The sequence below is a fragment of the Haematobia irritans genome, chromosome 5 (genome assembly GCF_050003625.1).
Source record: "Haematobia irritans isolate KBUSLIRL chromosome 5, ASM5000362v1, whole genome shotgun sequence".
Taxonomy (NCBI): Eukaryota; Metazoa; Arthropoda; class Insecta; order Diptera; family Muscidae; genus Haematobia; species Haematobia irritans.
This window is the reverse complement of record NC_134401.1, coordinates 158,501,987-158,524,684: the sequence shown is the minus strand read 5'-3', so window position 1 is coordinate 158,524,684 and position 22,698 is coordinate 158,501,987. Positions and strand designations below refer to the sequence as shown.

The 22,698-nt window shown below is 25.6% G+C and overlaps 1 long non-coding RNA gene across 1 annotated transcript in view; it reads right to left on the bottom strand.

The window, feature by feature from the left end:
* The window catches only part of LOC142240302 (uncharacterized), a 115,503-nt gene that overhangs the window by 78,773 nt on the left and 14,032 nt on the right, over positions 1-22,698 (bottom strand). Inside the window, exon 2 of the long non-coding RNA XR_012723225.1 lies at positions 14,391-14,989. This is a non-coding gene — a long non-coding RNA (uncharacterized LOC142240302). The remainder of the gene's footprint in view (positions 1-14,390; positions 14,990-22,698) is intronic.

Here is a 22,698-nt window from a genome sequence, read left to right as displayed (position 1 = left end):
CTGATATTACCTTTCTCTCACTTATCTCTTTATTATTTTTGTTGTTGCTGCAATTTATCAATAAAAATTCATTAACTACTTTAAATACAACAAAAATTATTTCAATAACGCCGGAGCTACAGTTTGTGGCCATAACCTGGCCATGGGAGGACGAGGCAATGGCAACAAAGTCAGCAGGATGGTTAGCCACTACTGTCAGAAAACCAAAATGGATAAGTAGAGGGAGGTGAGATGAGATGAGGCGGTAGCTCAGGAGTGTATGTAATTAATTATAAAATATTTTAAATGCTTAAAACAACAGTGAAACAGATCCCACAAAAGAAACGCCTGGATGCTTTTCACTTCACCAAAAGGGCAAACAAGTCCGTTATGAACAGGACAAGCTAAAGTCAAGTTGTAGAAAGTTTTTTTTTTTTTTCTAGGGTTTTTCAATAGCTTACTACTCACCAACCATCTCTGGCTGATGATGAGTAGCTTCTGGCTCTTTTACAATGTTTTCCCTGGAGCTTCAAACCACGTTAAAGTGGTTAAAGGCAAAAGGGACCACTGGTGTTGGCCAAGGTAAGCATCAACCATCGGTGACATAAAATAAGCTGTTGAACTATGCGTGGGTAGGCCAAATCGCTTCTAGAAGGGGGTTTGGCGTAATGGGGGCCTTAAGGAAAAATTAGGAAGAACAAATGTATAAAAAAGTTCTAAGAAGTAGCAGAAAATCCCTAATTAGCAATAAAATATGGCGCACTTATTTTTGATAAAGTTGCACACACATTGGCAATCTTTTATTTAAATAAAAAAAGACCAAAATGGATTTATACCTATTTACCAATCATTTTTCTTCATTTCTTAGAAAATCGAATATGAGAATCGAAAAGTTAATACGCGATACTGGACAGATAGATAATATCGGAATAAGATTTTGACAAAATTTTCCATAGAAATAAAATTTTAACAAAATTTTCTATAGAAAAACAATTTGACAAAATTTTCTACAAAAACAACATTTGTTCAACATTTTCTATAGAATAAAATTTTGACGAATTTTTCTATAGAAATAAAATTTTGAAAAATTTCCTATAAAAATAAAATTTTGACAAAATTTTCTATAGAAATATAATTTTGGAAAAATGTTCTACAGATATAAAATTCTGACAAAATTTTCTATAGAAATAAAATTTTGACAAAATTGTTTTATAGAAACAAAATTTTGAGAAAAATTTCTGTAGAAATAAAATTTTGACAAAATTTTCTATAGAAATAAAATGTTTACAAAATTTTTTATAGAAATAAAATGCTGACAAAATTTTTATTACTATAGATAAAATGTGGACAATATTTTCCGTAGAAATGAAATTTTGACAAAATATTCTATAGAAATAAAATTTTTGTAAAATTTTTTATAGAAATAAAATTTTGCCCAAATTTTCTATAGCAATAAAATTTTGACAAAATTTTCTATAGAAAAACAATTTGACAAAATTTTCTACAAAAATAACATTTGTAAAACATTTTCTATAGAAATAAAATTTTGACGATTTTTTTTTATAGAAATAAAATGTTGACAAAATTTTCTATAGAAATAAAATTTTGACAAAATTTTCTATAGTAATAAAATGTGAACAATATTTTCCGTAGAAATGAAATTTTGACAAAGTTTTGTATAGGAATAAAATTTAGACAAAATTTTCTATTGACAAAATTTGACAAATATTTCTAAAAAAATAATATTTTGACAAAATTTTCTATAGAAATAAAAATTTAACAAAATTTTCTATAGATATTCAATTTTGACAAAATTTTCGATAGAAATAAAATTTTTACAAAATGTTCGACAGATATAAAATGTTGACAAAATTTTCTACAGAAATAAATTTTCACAAAATTTTCTATACAAATAAAATGTCGACAATATGTTCTATAGAAATAAAATTTGGCAAAATTCTCTATAGAAATCAAATGTTGACCAAATTTTTTATATAGAGATAAAATGTTGACCAAATTTCCTATAGAAATAAAATTTTGATAAAATTTTCTATAGCGATAAAATTTTGACAAAATTTTCTATAGAAATATAATTTTGGCAAAATGTTCTACAGATATAAAATTCTGACAAAATTTTGACAAAATTTTCTATAGAAATAACATTTTGACAAAATTGTCTATAGAAATAAAATGTTGACAAAACTTTGCTGCTGAACAAATTTTTTATAGAAATAAAATGTTGACAAAATTTTTCTATAGAAATAAAATGTTGACACAATTTTCTTTAGAATTAAAATTTTGCAAAAATTTTCTTCAGAAATAAAATTTTGCAAAAATTTTCTCTAGAAATAAAATTTTCGATCGAAATAAATTTTTTACAAAATTTTCTACAGAAATAAAATTTTGACAAAATTTTCTACAGAAATAAAATTTTGACAAAACTTTCTATAAAATTTTGACAAAATTCTCTATAGAAATAAAAGTTTTACAAAATTTTCTATAGAAATAAAATGTTGACAAAATGTTCGATAGAAATAAAATTTTGATAAAATTTTGTATTGATATAAAATGTCGATCAAATTTTCTATAGAAATAAATTTTTCTATAACCATAAAATTTTGGACAAATTTTCTATACGAATAAAATTTCGACAAATTTTTCTATAGAGACAAAATTTTGACAAAATTTTCTATAGAAATAAAATGTTGAAAGAAATTTTTATAGAAACAAAATTTTCACAAAAATTTCTTATAAATAAAATGTTGGCAAAATTTTCTATAGAAATAAAATTTTGTAAAAATTATCTCTAGAAATACAATTTTGCAAAAATTCTCTACAGAAATAAAATTTTGACAATATTTTCTATAGAAATAAAATTTTAGGTTCAAGTGTAGTTCACTTTGGGTTGAGTGAATTACCCGAATTTATTCTGATAATTGGTTGATAGCAAGTACAGGATGCTGATGAGGAATGTGGTAATTTCGAAACAGCTGTACATCCAACCATCTTGCAGTCTATAGGGCTTTGCCCAAATAAATTTGACAAGCATACTTTTCCTCTGTTGGTTAAGCTACACTTGTAGTTTAGTCAATGCATGGTTTTAAGCTGAAATCAAAAACAACAATAATGATTGAAGAATAAACCACCAATAACAAACAAAACGAATGCAATAAAATTTTGACAAAATTTTCAATAGATATAAAATTTTGACAAAATTTTTAATAGAAATAAAATTTTTACAAAATTTTTTATAAAAATAAAATTTTGACAAAATTTTTTATAAAAATAAAATTTTGACAAAATTTTTTATAGAAATGAAAATTTTCTATAGAAATAAAATTCTAACAAAATTTTCTATAGAAACTAAAATTTTTACAAAATTTTATGTAGAAATTAAAATTTTTACAAAATTTTATGTAGAAATTAAAATTTTCTATAGAAATAAAATTTTGACAAAATCTTCAATAGAAATACAATTTTGACACACTTTTCTATAGAAATCAAATTTTGACAAAATGTTTTATAGAAATAAAATTTTCACAACATTTTCTATAGAAATAAAATTTTGGCAAAACAGTTTATAGAATATAAATTTTGACAACATTTTCTTTAGAAATAAAATTTTGACAAAATTTTCTATAGAAATTAAATTTTTACAAAACTTTCTATAGAAATAAAATTTTGACAAAATTTTCTATAGAAATCAAATATTGACAAAATTTTCTATAGAAATAAAATTTTGACAAAATTTTCTATAGAAATAAAATTTTGACAAAATTTTCTATAGAAATTAAAATTTTTACAAAATTTTATGTAGAAATTAAAATGTTCTATAGAAATAAAATTTTGACAAAATTTTCAAAAGAAATACAATTTTGACACACTTTTCTATAGAAATCCAATTTTGACAAAATGTTTTATAGAAACAAAATTTTCACAACATTTTCTATAGAAACAAAATTTTGACAAAATTTTCTATAGAAATTAAATTTTTACAAAATTTTCTATAGAAATAAAATTTTGACAAACATTTTCTATAGAAATAAAATTTTGACAAAATTTTCTATAGAAATGAAATTTTGACAAAATTTTCTATAGAAATAAAATTTTAACAAAATTTTCTATAGAAATAAACTGTTTGCAAAATTTTGTATAGAAATTAATTTTTTACAAAATTTTGTATAGAAATAAAATTTTGACAAAATTTTCTATAGAAATAAAATTTTGACAACATTTTCTATGGAAATAAAATTTTGACAAAATTTTCTATGGAAATTAAATTTTTACAAAATTTTCTATGGAAATAAAATTTTGACAAAATTTTCTATAGAAATAAAATTTTGACAAAATTTTCTATGGAAATGAAATTTTGACAAAATTTTCTATAGAAATAAAATTTTAACAAAATTTTCTATTGAAATAAACCGTTTGCAAAATTTTGTATAGAAATTAATTTTTTACAAAATTTTCTATAGAAATGAAATATTGACAAAATTTTCTATAGTAATAAAATTTTGACAAAAATTTTTTATAGAAACTAATTTTTCACAAAATTTTCTATAGAAATCAAATTTTCTATAGATATAAAGTTTTAACAAAATTTTCCATAGAAATAAAATTTTGACAAAATTTTTTATAGAAATAAAATTTTAACAACATTTTCTATAGAAATAAAATTTTAACAACATTTTCTATAGAAATAAAATTTTTACAAGATTTTCTAAAAAATTAAAGTTTGAGAAAAATTTCTATAGAAGAAAAATTTTGGTAAATCAGTATTGTCCTCGTTACGAAAGAGAAAAACCTAAGTCAACTAAAGGCCCCTTTAAACTTGAAAATGTTCTTCCCACTACCCCTAAGATTACTATCACATTTCCTTTTCCACTCTACCCCGGGCTTTGGGAACTTTGTCTATACATTAAACCGAGAAAATATGCGTAAGGATGTTGTGTATTTGACTCATAAGCCAGTGACATTTTTTTACATTGATGTTGGGTAAAACAAAAAAGTTCTCATATTTTTCCTCATACTCTTAGAGTTTTTTTTTTTTCTTTTTTTTTTTTGCTGAATTTTTCCCTCACTAGGACTTTTTCAGAATTTTGTTATTTACCTTTGCCCTACTGGATGGATGGATGGATGAAACTCAGGTGGACAAAATGTATAATTTTGTTTTCATAGCTCTAGAAAAAAATAAAAGAAGCGACGATGTGCTGAGATAATTTCACTGAGTAAAGCAAACTTTTCATTTGATTCCATAAATATTTAATTCCCAAAAGAATGTTTTTGAGTTGAGTTGTGTCACAGAAGAAATCTCAAATAAAACAAAAACTGTGTGCGAGGTGGAATATGAATTGGCCACTACAAAAAAAAAGCAAAACTGAGTCTTGTTGTTAAATTTAACTTTTTGACTTATTAACCAAAAAAGAAAAGAAACAAAAAAAAATATGGAACAGAATAACATAGTGGAAGTCTGATTATTTAATGAAATTAAAGGTAAGTGGTTAAGAAAATGAAAAAAAGTAAAGATTTGCTTAATGAATACAGTATTTGAACAGGATGTAGATTATAATTGAAATGTGGGGAACTAAAAATTGGTGGAACTGCAAATAATCATGTAAGAGCTGTTATCCAATCTCTTTTGATGGATGAGAAAGAAGATGGATGTTTGAGAGCATACGTTTCGGTTTTAAAAAATCTAATGAATTTTTTAATTATCGTTTCGAAATTTCAAATACTTTATGGTAGAACATTTTTTGTTTTAAATATGTATACCCTATTAAATATATATTATTTTGTTTTTATACCCTTCACCACTACTGTGGTACAGGGTATAATAAGTTTGTGCATTTGTATGTAACGCCAAGAAGGAGTAATCATAGGCCAACCTTTTAGTATACGGATCGGCTTAGAATTAAATTCTGAGTCGATTTAGCGATGTCCGTCTGTCTGTCTGTCCGTCTGTCTGTCCGTCTGTCTGTCCGTCTGTCTGTCCGTCTGTCTGTCTGTCTGTCTGTCTGTCTGTTGATGTATTTTTGTGTGCAAAGTACAGCTCGCAGTTTTAGTCCGAATGTCCTAAAATTTGGTATAGGGTCCTGTTACGGCTCAAAGACGATCCCTATTGATTTTGGGAAAAATCGGTTCAGATTTAGATATAGCTGCCATATATATTTTTCGCCGATCTGGTCATAATTGGCGTGTATATCAACCGATCTTCGTCAAATTCCGTACATCCGAATATTTTATGGGTCTCGAAAAACTTGCAAAATACCAGCCAAATCGGTTCAGATTTAGATATAGCTCTCATATATAGCTTTCGCCCGATTTACACTCATTTGCCCAAAGAGGCCAATTTTTAACTCCGATTTGGTTGAAATTTTGCACAGGGAGTAGAATTAGCATTGTAACTATGCGTGCCAAATTTGGTTGAAATCGGTTCAGATTTGGATATATCTCCCATATATAGCTTTCGCCCGATTTACACTCATATGACCACAGAGGCCAATTTTTAACTCCGATTTAGTTGAAATTTTGCACAGGGTAGGAAGAATTAGCATTGAAACTATGCGTGCCAAATTTGGTTGAAATCGGTTCAGATTTGGATATATGTCCCATATATAGCTTTCGCCCGATTTACACTCATATGACCACAGAGGCCAATTTTTTGCTCCGATTTAGTTGAAATTTTGCACAGAGAGTAGAATTAGCATTGTTGCTATGCGTGCCAAATTTGGTTGAAATCGGTTCAGATTTAGATATAGCTCCCATATATATGTTTTTCTGATTTCGACAAAAATGGTCAAAATACCAACAATTTCCTTGTAAAATCGCCACTGCTTAGTCGCAAAGTTGTAAAAATGACTCTAATTTTCCTAAACTTCTAATACATATATATCGAGCGATAAATCATAAATAAACTTTTGCAAAGTTTCCTTAAAATTGCTTCAGATTTATATGTTTCCCATATTTTTTTACTAACATTGTGTTCCACACTAGTGCATTAGCCGACTTAAATTTTGAGTCTATAGATTTTGTAGAAGTCTATCAAATTCTTCCAGATCGAGTGATATTTAAATGTATGTATTTGGGACAAACCTTTATATATAGCCCCAAACACATTTGGCGGATGTGATATGGTATCGAAAATTTAGATCTACAAAGTGGTGCAGGGTATTATATAGTCGGCTCCGCCCGACTTTAGACTTTCCTTACTGGTTTTTTTTTCCAGAAGTCTCTCTATAATGAGCGACATATTAATCCAGCAATATCAATATCATATTATTTCGAACAATATTGTACAACAATAATGAGTCTATAATTTAATTTTTATGAATATTGCAAAAAAAAAACAGGGTTCCAAGTCCCAAGGCTTTTGACAGAATTATTAAATAAATACATACATTTTTAATTGCTTATTTAAATCCTTTAAATATATCCTACATATGTTCATAGTTTTTTTTCCACCCAAAATATATTCAATTTAATTTATTAATGTAAATGGAAGCATTTAACCTGATTTCTATATATAGAGATTTCGAGGATATTATAAACCATTCGCAATTGATTGATGCCACATAATTATGTGTGAGATTGAGGTGTGTGTGTGTGTGTGAATATGTGTACGAGTGTGTCTGAGTATGTATAATATGTGAGACAAGGACAAAAAGTTCTCAAATCCTATACAACAATGTGTGAAAATCCAACATTGAGGTTTATCACCATATACCAGCACAAGTATCAATGTATACTTTTGTATATAATCTGTATATATATGTATGTGTGAGAGTGAATGTCAGCATGCAGTTATCAATTAAAAGAGGAATAAGTGTTGTTTTTATATCTTATATACATTTTGAAACATTAATTTGATAAGGTATTAATTCGAAACTGAAGATATTCTGTAAAAGAGATAAAAGAGAGAGAGACATAACTCAAACAATATTTTTTTTTACTAATCTAAAGAGATCAATGTTGGTCCAATTGAACTACAATAGGTCCAAAGAAAAACATTATAATATTTTAATTTGGTAGATTTTTGTCCATTTTCATCTTACTAAAATTTTTATCAAATTTTTCTATAAAAATAAAATTTTGCAAAAATTTTATATCGAAATAATATTTCAACAAATTTTCTATAGAAATACAATTTTGACAAAATTTTCCATAGGAATAAAATTTTAACAAATCTTCCACAGAAATAAAATTTTCACAAAATTTTCTATAGAAATAGCAATTTTGACAAAATTTTCTATACAAATAAAATTTTGACAAAATTTTTGTTTAAATAAAATTTTGACATAATTTTCTATAGGAATGACATTCTTACAAAATGTTTCTATAGAAACACAATTCTGAGAAAATTTTATACAAATAAAATTTTGACAAAGTCATCTATAGAAATTAAGATTTTATTAAAAGTTTTCTATAGAAACAAAGTTTTGCACAACGTTTTCTATAGAAATAAAATTTGGACAAAATCTTCAATAGAAATACAATTTGACAAAATTTTTTATAGAAATAAAATATGACAAAATTGCCTATAGAAATAAAATTTTGACAAAATTTTTTATAGAAATAAAATTTGACAAAATTGCCTATAGAAATAAAATTTTGACAAAATTTTTTATAGAAATAAAATTTTGAAAACATTTTCTATAGAAATAAAATTTTGACAAAATTTTTTATAGAAATACAATTTGACGAAATGTTCTATAGAATAAAATTTTGACAAAATTTTCTAAAGAAATAAAATTTTGAAAAAATTTTCTATAGAAATAAAATTTTGAGAAATTTTTCTATAGAAATAAAATTTGGAAGGCATGTTCTATAGAACTAAAATTAGGACAAAAACTTTCTAATAAAAAATCAAATGTTGACAAAATTTTCTATAGAAATAAATTTTTTCCTATATTTTCTATCAAAATAAAATTTTGGCAATAAATTTTCTATAGAAATAAAATTCTGACAACGTGTTCTATAGAAATAATATTTTGACAAAATTTTCTATCAAAATAAAATTTTGGTAGAAAAATTTCTATAGAAATAAAATTTTGACAAAACTTTCTATAGAAATAAAATTTTGACAAAATTTTCAATAGAAATAAAATTTTAACAAAATCTTCTACAGAAATAAAATTTTAACAAAATCTTCTACAGAAATAAAATTTTCACAAAATTTTCTATAGAATTAACAATTTTGACCAAATTTCATTAGAAATAAAATTTTGACCAAATTTTCTTTAGAAATAAAATGTTGACAACATTTCCTAGAGAAGTAAAATTTGGACACAATTTTCTATAGGAATAAAATTTGGACAAAATTTTTTATAGAAGTAAAATTTTGGACAAAATTTTCTGTAGAACTAAAATTTGGACAAATATTTTCTATAGAATAAAAATTTGACAAAATTTTCTGTAAAAATAGAATTTTGACAAAATGTTCTATAGAAATCAAACGTTGACAAAATTTTCTATAGAAACCAAAATTTGCACAACATTTTCTATAGAAATAAAATTTGGACCAAATTTTCTATAGAAATCAAATGTTGACAAAATTTTCTATAGAAATAAAATTTGAACAAAATTTTCTATAAAAATAAAATTTTGTCAAAATTTTTTATCAAAATAAAATTTCGGCAAAAAAATTTTTATAGAAATAAAATTTTGACAAAATTTTCGATAGAAATCAATTTTTGACAAAATGTTCTATAGAAATCAAATTTTGACATAATTTTCTATAGGAATAAAATTTAAGCAAAATTTTCTATACAAATAAAAGTTCGACGAAATTTTCTACAGGAATAAAATTTCGACAAAATTTTCCATAGAAATAAACTTTTGACAAATTGTTCTGTAGAAATAAAGCTTAGACACAATTTTCTAAGAAATCAAATTTAGACAACATTTTCTATAGAAATCAAATTTAGACAAAATTTTCTATAGAAATCAAATGTTGAAAAAATTTTCTATAGAAATAAAATTTTGACAAAACTTTCTATCGAAATAAAATTTTGACAGAATTTTCTATCAAAATAAAATTTTAGCAAAAAATTTTCTATAGAAATAAAATTTTGACAAAATTTTCTGCAGAAATAGAATTTTGACAAAATGTTCTATAGAAATAAAATTTTGACAAAATTTTCTATAGAAATAGAATTTTGACAAAATTTTCTGTAGAAATCAAATGTTGAGAAAATTTTCTATAAAAATAAAGTTTTGACAAAATTTTCTATAGAAATAAAATTTTGATAAAAGTTTCTATAGTAATTAAATTATGACAAAATTTTCTTTCAAAATAAAATTTTCTGTAGAAATAAAATTTTGGCAACATTTTTGGTAGAAATAAAATTTTGTCACAATTGTCTATAGAAATAAAATTTTGACAAAATTTTCTATAGCAATAAAATTGTGCAAAAATTTTCTATAGAAATAAAATTTTAACAAAATTTTCTATTGAAATAAAATTTTAATAAAATTTTTTATAGAAATATATTTTTGACAAAATTTTCTATAAAAATAACATTTTGACAAAATTTTTAATAGAAATAAAACTTTTTAAAAATGCTAATCTTTGCATTTGGTTGATTTTAGTCTATTTTCATAAAAATGGTAATTTTTTGAAATTTTTCTATTAGAATAAATTTTTCATAAAATTTTCAATAGAAATAAAATTTTCTATAAAAATTAAATTTTCTATAGGAATACAAGTATATACGTCCGTTAGTTCGGTCAATTCGAATCCAATGTACCCTCCACCATGGATTGAGTAGAAACTTCTACTAATTGATAAAATTTTCAATAGAAAGAAAATTTTTCTAAAGAAATAAAATTTTCTATAGGAATACAAGTTTATACGTCCGTTAGTTCGGTCAATTCGAATCCAATGTACCCTCCACCATGGATTGAGTAGAAACTTCTACTAAAGGCTACTACTTTTTTTATCCACAATCGAATTACTTGGGTTGTGGTACTACGACCCAGAATATATATATATACTTTATGGGGTCTTAGAGCAATATTTCGATGTGTTACAAATGGAATGACAAAGTTAATACCCCCATCCTATGGTGGAGGGTATAAAAATGTTCATATTTATATTTGACAAAATTTTCTACAGAAATAATTTTTTTTCCCAATTCTCTGAAGAAATAATATGTTGTCAAAATTTTCTATAGAAATACATCTTTGACAAATTTTTCTGTAGAAATAAAATTTTGTCAAAATTTTCTGTAGAAATAAAAAAAAGTTTTAACAAAATTTCTTATAGAAATAAAATTTTGAAAAAGTTTTCTATAGAAATACAATTTTGACAAATTTTTCTGTAGAAATAAAATTTTGAAAAAATTTCCTATATAATTAAAATTTTGACAAAAATTTTTATATTCATAAAATTTTGACAAAATATTCATAGAAATAAAATTTTGGCCCAATTTTCCATAGAAATAAAATTTTGGCAAAATTTTCTATAGAAACAAAATTTTGACAAAATTTAATTTATATAAATTAAATTTTGACAAAATTTTTTATATACATAAAATTTTGACAAAATTTTCCATAGAAATGACATTTTGGCCCAACTTTCCATAGAAATAAAATTTTAGCAAACTTTTCTATAGAAACAAAATTTTGACAACATTTTCTATAGAAACACAATTTTGACAAAATTTTCTATAGAAATATAATTTTGACAAAATTTTCTATAGAAATAATATTTTGACAAAATTTTCTGTAGAACCAAAATTTTGAACAAATTTTCTATGGAAAAAACAATTTGTCCAAATTTTCTATAGAAACACAATTCTGACAATATTTTCTATAGAAATAAAATTTTCACAAAATTTTCTATAGAAATATAATTTTGACAAAATTTTCAATAGATATAAAATTTTGACAAAATTTTCTGTGCAAATAAAATGTTGACAACAGTTTTTATAGCAATACATTTTTGACAAAACTTTCTATAGAAATACAATTTAGACAAATTTTTCTGTAGAAATAAAACTTTGACAAAATTTTTTATAGAAACAAAATTTTGACAAAATTTTCTATAGAAATAAAATTTTGACAAAATCTCCTATAGAAATAAAAATTTGACAAGATTTTCTATTGAACTAAAATTTTGTCAAAATGTTCTATAGAAATAAAATCGGTACAAATTATTCTGTAGAAATAAAACTTTGAAATTTTTTCTATAGATATAAAATTTCGACAAAATTTTCTATAGAAATATTTTTTTTTTCAAATATTCTGTAGGAATAAAATTTCGACAAAATTTTCTATAGAAATAAAATTTTGCAAAATTTTTCTGTAGAAATAAAATTTTGACAAAATTTTCTATACAAATAAAATTTTGACAAGATTTCCTATAGAAATAAAAATTTTACAAGCTTTCTATGAAACTAAAATATTTCAAAATTTTCTATAGATATAAAATCGGAACAAATTATTCTGTAGAAATAAAACTTTGAAATTTTTTTCTATAGATATAAAATTTCGACAAAATTTTCTATAGAAATAATTTTTTTTTTTAAATTTTCTGTAGGAATAAAATATCGACAAAATTTTCTATAGAAATAAAATTTTGCCAAATTTTTCTATAGAAATAAAATTTTGACAAAATTTTCTATACAAATAAAATGTTGTCAACATTTTCTGTAGAAATAAAATGTTGACAACATTTTCTGTAAAAATAAAATGTTAACAGTTTTTATAGCATTAATATTTTGTCAACATTTTCTACAGAAACAAAATTTTGACAAAATTTTCTGTAGAAATAAAATTTTTGACAAAATTGTTCTATAGGAATAAAATTTTGACAAGATTTTCTTATAGGAATAAAATTTTGACAAAATTTTTTTATAGGAATAAAATTTTGACAAAATTTGCAATAGAAATAAAATGTTGACAAAATTGTCTTTGGAAATAAAATTTTGTCAAAATTTTCCTTGGAAGTGAAATTTTGTCAAAATTTTTTATGGAATTCAAAATTTTGCAAATAATTTCTATAGAAAGAAAATTTTGACAAAATTTTCTATAGGAATAAAATTTTGAGAAAGTTTTCTTTAAAATGTTGACAAATTTTTCCGTAGATATAAAATTTTGACAAAATTTTTTATAGAAATAAAAATTTTCCAAATTTTCTGTAGAAATAAAATGTTGTCAAAATTTTCCGTAAAAATAAAATGTTCACAACAATTTTTATAGCAATAAAATTTTGCCAAAATTTTCTATAGAAACAAAATTTTGACAAAATTTTCTTTATAAATAAAATTTTGACAAAATTTTCTGTAGAAATAAAATTTTGACAAAATTTTCTGTAGAAATAAAATTTTGACAAAATTTTCTATATAAATAAAATTTTTGACAAAATTTTCTATATAAATAAAATTTTGTCAAAATTTTCTGTAGAAATAAAATCTGGACAAATTATTCTGTAGAAATAAAATTTTGAAAAAATTTTCTATTGAAATCAAATTTACACAACATTTTTATAGAAAGAAAATTTTGACAAAATTTTCTATAGAAATAAAATTTTGACAAAATTTTCTATAGAAAAAAAAATTGACAAAATTTTCTATAGAAATAAAATTTTGACTAAATTTTCTATGGAATTCAAATTTTGACAAAATTTTATACAGAAATAAAATTTTGACAAAGCTTTCTATAGAAATAAAATTTCGAGAAAATTTTTTATAGAAATAAAATTTCGACAAAATTGTCTATAGAAATAAAATTGAATTATCTTATCAACATCATTTTTTAAATTTCTTTAAATATAGCTATTTGAAATTCATTTGAATTGACTTAGTTTACTTTGTAATAAATACACGAGGCCAGTGTCAATATTCTATATTCTATTTAGCCTCAAATTAAGATAAGTGGTGGTGTTTAATGATCAAATTGTAAATTGAAATTGATGTCAAGTAATTCGGATCAATGAAGGTGCCTAGTGTTGGGTTTTATTATCCAATTTAAATCGCAAAACTAAAATAAATTTAATGTCCTTTATTTATCTAGTGTTGGGTTAGAAAAACCAATTTATTTGTGGTAATGACATTAGTTTAAATTCATTAGTGGTAATATAATGGTAATATCCTATGAAATGTGAATTAAATTAAGACTACATTTGTGCAAAGGTAGTAAAATGTAATAAAAATTAAATTGAGAAAAGCGAATTGAAGTCTAGTGATAACGAATAATTGAACCCCTTTATACCCATGACATTTGAAACTCCAACTCAAATGCCCATTTGGCTAAGAAGCCCCTACCCCAACAATATTCAATTTTCTCGTCCCCTATTAAAGTGCTATATAAATCAACTATAATGTTAAAATGACCTGTCATGACTCAAAGGATAATAACCGATTAACAGTTTAATAGGAGAAGGCTTAAAGTAAACATAAATGGCGACCTACCTCGGGAAAAGTGTCATCAAGTGTTGTGTTGTCACATATAGCAGCACCAGTTAAGCAGACCCTTCAGCCTGGCCATAGATAAAATGCAAGAGGTCAGTCATTTAAACTGCAGCTTATTTATACATAGACATGCTCTCGGGGAGGTGTTGAAATAAACACCACCTACACACACACACACATCCAGACACTCATATATACACATATTTGGTCACATTAAGCAATTAGGGTAATTAAGGGTTATGTAAACGAGTCCTTTATACAATAATTAATTACATTGAAATTGTTTTTATTTGATGATGTTATTTTGTTGTTGTTGTTGTTGTTGGTTTTTTTTATGCTATTTCACGCTTATTACAGTTTTATTGATAATTCGTATGAGTGTGTTAGAGACCATATGTGTACGTGTGTGTATGTGCGTTCATTGTCGGTTTATTTGGTTTTATTTTTCTATATGACTGGAGATTTTGATGGCATTTGGTTTGTGCTTTTGGTTTAGTTAATGGTCTTTTTTTTTTTTTGTTGTCCTTTTATGTAATGTTGATCTTTTTTTTTTGTTCAATTTATTGTTCGATGCTTTTTTTTAGTTTTTGTAGTTTTTGCTGCAACATAAAAGTGCAATATTTGCAATAATATTTATTTATTTAATAAAAAAACCCGATTCATATATATACACATACATAAAATTAATTGAGAATTGTTGAAACTGTAAACACAAATACGGAAAAATTTTAATAGGGGTTTTCATCGAAAGGAAAATAAATAAAATTGGGTTCACATGGGTCCAAATTTATAGACCCTTCATTGTGAATAAAACATAAATAATCGATTGTCTCTAGATAATTGAGTTTTTCAAAAAAAAAAAATCAATTAAATTTTTATTAAAATCAATAAAAAAATCTAGATGAAAGTGCCGGAAGAAATTAATAAATTTTTTGAATCAAATATATTTTTATATATCTAATGAATTCCGTTAATTGGTCGGTAAAAACAAGTATATACGGCCGTAAGTTCGGCCAGGCCTTCGGCCTTATATGTACCCTCCACCATGGATTGCGTAGAAAATTCTTCTAAACACTGAGGATTTACGTTAGGTTAGGTATAGTGACAGCCCGATATTTCAGGTTCACTTAGACTATTCGGTCCATAGTGATATCAAAGTGGTGAACTTCTGTCTTATCACTGAGTGCTGCGCGATTCTATGTTAAGCTCAATGACAAGGGACCTCCTTTTTATAGGCGAGTCCGAATGGCGTTCCACATTGCAGTGAAACCACCAGCATTACTGAGGTGGGATAATCCACCGCCAGTGTTGCCAGTATTGGGTATTTTTCCCTAAATTGGGGAATTTTTCTCGTGAATGGGGACGAAATGTTTGAGTTGGGGATTTTTGGGGAATTTCCATAAATTTGGGGATCTTTGTGGAGATTTTTTTTCGAGAAATCGGTTTAATCTTTTTTAACAAAATGTTTTTCCTAAGGAATTTTTGTCAAAATTCTATTTCTATAGAGAATTTCGCAACAACTGTGAAATTTTATTCCTATAGAAAATGTTGTCAAAATTTTATTACTACCGAAAATTTTGTCACAATTTTAGTTCTATAGAAAATTGTGTAAAAATTTTATTTCTATAGAAAATTTCGTAATTTTTTTAGAAAGTTTTGTCAATTTCTATAGACAATTTTGTCAAAATTTTATTTCTATAGAAAATTATGTCAAAATTTTATTTTTATAGACAATTTTTTTAAAATTTTATTTCCATATAGAAAATTACGTCAAAATTTTATTTCTATAGAAAATTTTGTCCAAATTTTATTTCTATAAAAAATTTTGTAAAAAATTTATTTTTATAGACAATTTTGTCAAAATTTTATTTCTATCTTTCAATAGAAATACAATTTTGAACAAATTTTATTTCTATATAAAATTTTGTCAAAATTTTATTTTCACAATTTTAGTTCTATAGAAAATTGTGTCAAAATCTTATTTCTAAAGAAAATTTTGTACTTTTTTTGTGTAGCAAGTTTTGTCAATTTCTATTAAAAGTTTTGTCAAAATTTTATTTTTATAGACAATTTTGTTAAAATTTTATTTCCATATAGAAAATTATGTCAAAATTTTATTTGTATAGACAATTTCGTCAAAATTTTATTTCTATAGAAAATTTTGTATTTTATTTTTTTGTGTAGAAAGTTTTGTCAATTTCTATAGACAATTTGGTCAACATTTTATTTCTATAGAAAATTTTGTTAAAATTTTATTTGTCCAAATTTTATTTCTATAAAAAATTTTGTGAAAAATTTATTTCTATATTTCAATAGAATAAAATTTTGAAAAAAATTTATTTCTAAAAAAATTTCGTCAAAATTTTATTTTCACAATTTTTGTACCATAGAAAATTGTGTCAAAATCTTATTTCTATAGAAAATTTTGTACTTTTTATGTGTAGAAAGTTTTCTCAATTTCTATAGAAAGTTTTGTCGAAATTTTGTTTCTATCAAAAATTTTGTCAAAATTTTATTTTTATAGACAATTTTGTTAAAATTTTATTTCCATATAGAATATTATGTTAAATTTTTTTTTCTATAGACAATTTTGACAAAATTTTTTTTCTATAGAAAATTTTGTAATTTATTTTTTTTTGTGTTGAAAGTTTTGTCAGTTTCTATAGACAATTTTGTCAAAATTTTATTTCTATAGAAAATTTTGTCAAAATTTTATTTCTATAGACAATTTTGTCAAAATTTTATTTTTATAGACAATTTTGTCAAAATTTTATTTCTATAGAAAATTTTGTTAAAATTTTATTTCTATAGAACATTTTGTCAAAATTTTATTTCTATAGACTATTTTGTCAAAATTTTATTTATATAGAAAATTTTGTCAAAATTTTATTTCTATAGACAATTTTGTCAAAATTTTATTTTTATATTTCAATAGAAATAAAATTTTGTCAAAATTTTATTTCTACCAAAAATTTTATTTTTATAGACAATTTTGTAATTTTTTTGTTTAGAAAGTTTTGTTAGAAAATGTTGTCAAAATTTTATTTCTACCGAAAATTTTGTTAAAATTTTATTTCTATAGAAAATTTTGTCAAAATTTTATTTCTATCGAAAATTTTGTCAAAATTTTATTTCCATATAGAAAATTATGTCAAAATTTTATTTCTATTGAAAATTTTTTTTAAAAATTTTATTTTTATAGACAATTTTGTTAAAGTTTTATTTGTATAAAAAATTTTGTCGAAACTGTATTCCTAAAAAAATTTTGTCAAAATTTTATTTGTATAGAAAATTTTGTCAAAATTTTATTTCTATAGAAAATTATGTCAAAATTTTATTTTTATATAAAATTTTATCAAAATTTTATTTTTATATTTCAATAGAAATAAAATTGTGACAAAATTTTCTTTTTATAGACAATTTTGTTAAAATTTTATTTCTATAGAAAATTTTGTCAAAACTGTATTTCTATAAAAAATTTTGTCAAAATTTTATTTCTATAGAAAATTTTATTCCTATAAAAATTTTTGTCAAAATTTAATTTTTATAAACAAATTTGTCAAAATTTTATTTCTATATTTCAAGAAATAAAATTTTGTCAAAATAGAAATAAAATTTTGTCAAAATTTTATTTCTACAAAAAATTTTATTTTTATAGACCATTTTGTATTTTTTTTTTTTTTTGTTTAGAAAGTTTTTTAGAAAATGTTGTCAAAATTTTATTTCTACCGAAAATTTTTTCAATATTTTATTTGTATAGAAATTTTTTTTAAATTTTATTTCTATAGAAAATTTTGTCAAAATTTTATTTCTATCGAAAATTTTTGTCAAAATTTTATTTCTATAGAAAATTTTGTCAAAATTTAATTCCTATAAAAATTTTTGTCAAAATTTAATTTTTATAGACAAATTTGTCAAAATTTTATTTCTATATTTCAAAAGAAATAAAATTTTGCCAAATTTTATTTCTACAAAAAATTTTATTTTTATAGACAATTTTGTATATTTTTTTTTTTTGTTTAGAATGTTTTTTAGAAAATGTTGTCAAAATTTTATTTCTACCGAAAATTTTTTCAATATTTGATTTGTATAGAAATTTTTTTTAAATTTTATTTCTATAGAAAATTTTGTCAAAATTTTATTTCTATCGAAAATTTTGTCAAAATTTTATTTTCACTGTCCACCGCTGAAAAACTTTTTGGTGTTCGCTGGGAACTGGGTTTGAACCCACGGTCATGCGTATGCAAGGCGGGCATGCTAACCATTGCACCACGGTGTCTCATGGGATATTCTTGTAGGCTTATGCGAGAAGTTTAATTCTCCTCTAAAATGTAAATAAAAACTCTGATGTAGGCTCTGTATGTAAATTTATTTTGGAGAAAGATACCATTTGATCCGATGTTTGGTGAGGGGGTATCATTCATCAGATCCACCTGAAGTTCTATATATTTTCCAGTTACCCTCTACCCAGGGTATATTCTTGTTAGTAATGGCATAGTTTCTATTTATCTAATGCCAAGAAAGTAAAGCTTCAAGAGGGAACTTCTAGTAAGAAGACCTTTTATATGAAGATGTGTCAAAATCTTCACCATGTTCTCATTGGGACCAAAAATGAGTACAAAATTTGCACTTAAAACCAGTAAGGAAAGTCTAAAGTCGGGCGGAGCCGACTATATAATACCCTGCACCACTTTGTAGATCTAAATTTTCGATACCATATCACATCCGCCAAATGTGTTTGGGGCTATATATAAAGGTTTGTCCCAAATACATACATTTAAATATCACTCGATCTGGAAGAATTTGATAGACTTCTACAAAATCTATAGACTCAAAATTTAAGTCGGCTAATGCACTAGTGTGGAACACAATGTTAGTAAAAAACCAGTAAGGAAAGTCTAAAGTCGGGCGGAGCCGACTATATAATACCCTGCACCACTTTGTAGATCTAAATTTTCGATACCATATCACATCCGCCAAATGTGTTTGGGGCTATATATAAAGGTTTGTCCCAAATACATACATTTAAATATCACTCGATCTGGAAGAATTTGATAGACTTCTACAAAATCTATAGACTCAAAATTTAAGTCGGCTAATGCACTAGTGTGGAACACAATGTTAGTAAAAAAATATGGGAAACATATAAATCTGAAGCAATTTTAAGGAAACTTTGCAAAAGTTTATTTATGATTTATCGCTCGATATATATGTATTAGAAGTTTAGGAAAATTAGAGTCATTTTTACAACTTTGCGACTAAGCAGTGGCGATTTTACAAGGAAATTGTTGGTATTTTGACCATTTTTGTCGAAATCAGAAAAACATATATATGGGAGCTATATCTAAATCTGAACCGATTTCAACCAAATTTGGCACGCATAGCAACAATGCTAATTCTACTCTCTGTGCAAAATTTCAACTAAATCGGAGCAAAAAATTGGCCTCTGTGGTCATATGAGTGTAAATCGGGCGAAAGCTATATATGGGACATATATCCAAATCTGAACCGATTTCAACCAAATTTGGCACGCATAGTTTCAATGCTAATTCTTCCTACCCTGTGCAAAATTTCAACTAAATCGGAGTTAAAAATTGGCCTCTGTGGTCATATGAGTGTAAATCGGGCGAAAGCTATATATGGGAGATATATCCAAATCTGAACCGATTTCAACCAAATTTGGCACGCATAGTTACAATGCTAATTCTACTCCCTGTGCAAAATTTCAACCAAATCGGAGTTAAAAATTGGCCTCTTTGGGCAAATGAGTGTAAATCGGGCGAAAGCTATATATGAGAGCTATATCTAAATCTGAACCGATTTGGCTGGTATTTTGCAAGTTTTTCGAGACCCATAAAATATTCGGATGTACGGAATTTGACGAAGATCGGTTGATATACACGCCAATTATGACCAGATCGGCGAAAAATATATATGGCAGCTATATCTAAATCTGAACCGATTTTTCCCAAAATCAATAGGGATCGTCTTTGAGCCGTAACAGGACCCTATACCAAATTTTAGGACATTCGGACTAAAACTGCGAGCTGTACTTTGCACACAAAAATACATCAACAGACAGACAGACAGACAGACAGACAGACGGACAGACAGACGGACAGACAGACGGACAGACAGACGGACAGACAGACAGACGGACATCGCTAAATCGACTCAGAATTTAATTCTAAGCCGATCCGTATACTAAAAGGTTGGCCTATGATTACTCCTTCTTGGCGTTACATACAAATGCACAAACTTATTATACCCTGTACCACAGTAGTGGTGAAGGGTATAAATATGGGAAACATATAAATCTGAAGCAATTTTAAGGAAACTTTGCAAAAGTTTATTTATGATTTATCGCTCGATATATATGTATTAGAAGTTTAGGAAAATTAGAGTCATTTTTACAACTTTGCGACTAAGCAGTGGCGATTTTACAAGGAAATTGTTGGTATTTTGACCATTTTTGTCGAAATCAGAAAAACATATATATGGGAGCTATATCTAAATCTGAACCGATTTCAACCAAATTTGGCACGCATAGCAACAATGCTAATTCTACTCTCTGTGCAAAATTTCAACTAAATCGGAGCAAAAAATTGGCCTCTGTGGTCATATGAGTGTAAATCGGGCGAAAGCTATATATGGGACATATATCCAAATCTGAACCGATTTCAACCAAATTTGGCACGCATAGTTTCAATGCTAATTCTTCCTACCCTGTGCAAAATTTCAACTAAATCGGAGTTAAAAATTGGCCTCTGTGGTCATATGAGTGTAAATCGGGCGAAAGCTATATATGGGAGATATATCCAAATCTGAACCGATTTCAACCAAATTTGGCACGCATAGTTACAATGCTAATTCTACTCCCTGTGCAAAATTTCAACCAAATCGGAGTTAAAAATTGGCCTCTTTGGGCAAATGAGTGTAAATCGGGCGAAAGCTATATATGAGAGCTATATCTAAATCTGAACCGATTTGGCTGGTATTTTGCAAGTTTTTCGAGACCCATAAAATATTCGGATGTACGGAATTTGACGAAGATCGGTTGATATACACGCCAATTATGACCAGATCGGCGAAAAATATATATGGCAGCTATATCTAAATCTGAACCGATTTTTCCCAAAATCAATAGGGATCGTCTTTGAGCCGTAACAGGACCCTATACCAAATTTTAGGACATTCGGACTAAAACTGCGAGCTGTACTTTGCACACAAAAATACATCAACAGACAGACAGACAGACAGACAGACAGACGGACAGACAGACGGACAGACAGACGGACAGACAGACGGACAGACAGACAGACGGACATCGCTAAATCGACTCAGAATTTAATTCTAAGCCGATCCGTATACTAAAAGGTTGGCCTATGATTACTCCTTCTTGGCGTTACATACAAATGCACAAACTTATTATACCCTGTACCACAGTAGTGGTGAAGGGTATAAAAATATTGTGGTAAGCTCAAGAATTTCTCTCCTTAAAACATGAAAAAGGATTTTTACGATGTTTTACTCGACTTTAAATGGATAAAACTTTCATTGAAGTCATCTTGCCTTTAGAGTTAAGAGAATAAAAGAAAATAACTTTCCAACTAGAAAAAGCCCTAGCCAATAAAAACGAACAAGTGAACAAAGCCATACGATAAGTGCAACATTACATAGGGCCAAATTTGAAACACGGTTAAAATAGGCAACTACAACAATCACAAAACATCAATATTCGCTTGGTCACCAAATCCTCGAAACTACTTCATGGGATTTGAGCCTGGGAAATGCAAAAAAAAAACAAAGAGGCGAAAATAACAACAACAATTACAATTACAAAAACCTCAAGCGTCGTGGCTCTAAAACAACAAAATATGTAAATTTCATGGTAAAACATCAAGGATGGCAACAACTGCTATAGCACACTAAGAGTCGGACAGACAGACAGACTAAGACCCAACGAGTTGTTGTGGGGCAATTCTCGTGGTGGAAAAAAACGGGGGGAGGGAATATAAACATCGGTAATTGTAAATGTGATAAAATGATTGTGTTATCGGGGATTATAAAAACATTTAGCAAACATGACAAACTGAATTCAACACTAACACACACACACAGATATTGTAGTCCTTACAATACCAAACAACAACAAAAACACTCACATAGAGCCTATACAGCTACTACTGCGAAAAGGCCGCTGTATATTTCGTATCAATGAACAAAAACCCGTGGCTGTTTGAATTCGTCTGGGGACTAGGACAACAACCAAAAATGGTAAAATAGCAAATTTGCATTTTTATCACAA